Below are 2736 nucleotides of genomic sequence, written 5' to 3'. Positions count from 1 at the left end.
CTCTCTCTCTCTCTCTCTCTCTCTCTCTCTCTCTCTCTCTCTCTCTCTCTCTCTCTCTCTCTCTCTCTGTGTGTGTGTTTGTGGTATAGACAGATTTTAGACTTGATTACAGCAACATTATATGAACGTAGCTGTATTTTAAGGACCATGCTGTTGTCAATCTAATTCACAGATTTGATTTTATTTTGCATTTTTTAGTGTCAAACGTTATGATTTTTATTTGAATTTAAGAATAACAGGCAAAGATAATCCCAGTCTGCATAATTTGGCCAACAAAGTTTATTGTTGGCCTTTGAAAATTAGTAAATTGATGAGTTTAACTGGTAACAGGTGTAGAGGTTTATGATATAGACCTGGCTGATGCAGACTGACAGGCAACAAGAAAAACCCTAAATGCAAATAAATCAGCTGAAAATACTATTACTGAAAGAAATCCTGATGAACCATATGAGCCTGAACATCATTAGCATGATGAGAGGCAGAAAATGACTGAAGAGAAGAGCTGATGTCTAAACGCTGATGATGAGGAGCTGAAGAACCACAGGTGTGACGAGCTGCCAGGTGTCACAAGTGACTCAAATTAAATGATGCAGGTAACTGTCTTTGATGAATTTAAAGCTGATGTAATGGGGAACAAAAATACATCCATTTTCAATAATTTGGCCAAACTGTAAAAATAATACGCACAATCTCAGGTGACATCACCAGATGTTCCCTCACAGTGTGTGTTGTGAACGACTGTCAGCTTTTACGTCAAATGTTAGCTAAAACTGCCTGAGTTGTAGCTGTTTTTGTGTTGGCTGATGCTGATTAGCTGTGGTGGATTGGATCCAAGATGAACGTTCAGGGATCAGCTTCTGTCGGGTTCATTAGAGTTTGCCCAGTGGTTCGTGAGGTATTTTGCTAACAGTATACTCTATTCTACGTGCTACAGTTCTTCAAACCTGACAGGTTGATGCTAAAATATCCACACAGAAGTTCGTACCTCTAGTCTTATTAGGACAATACATTCATTTTCACTCATTTCTGTAGTCTAACCCTAAACCAGGGGTGTCAAACTCACACAAGCACAATTTAAAACTTGGTTCAGGCCAAGGGTGAATTTCTGTCAATATTTATTGAAAAAAAAAAAGTTATAAAACAAACTATTCTTACAGGAATAAAATCTTATAAATGATGTTTTATGTAACATTTAGAACATAAATACCTAATAGATAAAGAAAAAAGATTAAATTTAGAAAGATTACTCTTTAACAACAACTTTTTAATTGATCATTTTTAGAGATACATTTATTACAATCCAGTAAACTGGGTGAAAAAAAGCAGAGGGGATCTCTGCAGTACATAGGGCGAGTATCTTGTTGTGTGGGCTAAGTTTGTCCTAACAGTGATTGGCAGAGTTCTTGATGTGGGCGGAGTCTGTCCTAAATATGATTAGTGGAGTTTGATAGATGGAGGTTGGGTGTGGGCGGAGCTTGGCAAAACCGTGATTGGTCAAATTGATTTGTCTTGACAGGCATTTTAAAAGAGGAATTAATGGTAATAGTAAGTATTGTGAACATGTAAATACGATTTATTGACTGTCTATATACAGTTTAACAGAACAAGGTCTCAAATAAAAATTATTGTGAACACATAAACATAATTTATTGACTTCAGATTTTTTGTGGCAAGCACCTTCCTGTCTCAAGTTATGGCTAATATTAAGTCATATTCATATTTAGATATCTTTTTACAGATTCGTTAGTGTAGTTTTGACCGTGCTTAATTGTTACATGTCCCTGCAGTTAGCAACTTACTGTCTCATGTTATGACTAAAATTAATATTTTATGAAAAGAAACACAGGTGCTTCCTGGCCATTTGGCCCAAGCTACTCCCAGCTGCCCCCCAGCTTCTTCAAACCCCACCCAAAACAGTCAATCCAACTAATCACGTCTATAACAAACTACTCCTACAAAACAAGAAACTCCTATTTAGTGACTGCAGAGACCCCTTCTCGACAAAAGCAAAGCCTCACTAAAAATCCACTTATTTGACTTTAAAATAAGAAAAAAATACAGAAAATCATAATTCAAGTCACCAAACTTAATTTTATTGGCTAATGTTGACCCTGAATACAGTGAGACAAAGAGAAACCATAAAACTGTTTCACAGTTAAAGTTTTACCTTTTGCCGTTGGATAAAATGATAGAGGGCCAGATTTGACCCTGAATTTAACCCATGCCCTAAACCTAACCAGCCCCACATAAATAACCATAACCCCCAACCTATAATTTGGTGTCCCCTAAAGAACCACTGGTCCTGACATGACTGTTTACACCAGAAACGGTGCTAAAAAGGAAACAAAAACCAGGTACACACACACACACACACACACATGCATGCCTCCAGGCTGCAGGAAGCGAGGGACCAGGGAAGCAGGAGGTGGTCCTGATCACATCCTCACTGTGTCAGAGCAGCAAAGGCAACACGACACCTTGTTAGCGCTTCTTACACAAACACAACCGGCTTCATTACACAGAACATAATCATGTGCAGCATCTTCTGCAAGCCCGTGTCTCCATCCTGTCTTAGTCGTACGGAGTGCCATCTTTTCCTGGATGAATGGAGCCTAAACAGCATTTGACAGAGGAGAGGTGTGTGTGTGTGTGTGTGTGTGTGTGTGTGTGTGTGTGTGTGTGTGTTTGTGTGTGGGGGCAGGATGGATTCTTGAAAGTACAGTGACACCTAAAGGC

The sequence above is a fragment of the Austrofundulus limnaeus genome, unplaced genomic scaffold, assembly GCF_001266775.1.
Source record: "Austrofundulus limnaeus strain Quisiro unplaced genomic scaffold, Austrofundulus_limnaeus-1.0 Scaffold47, whole genome shotgun sequence".
In the NCBI taxonomy this organism is placed as follows: domain Eukaryota; kingdom Metazoa; phylum Chordata; class Actinopteri; order Cyprinodontiformes; family Rivulidae; genus Austrofundulus; species Austrofundulus limnaeus.
This window is presented reverse-complemented; position numbering follows the sequence as displayed.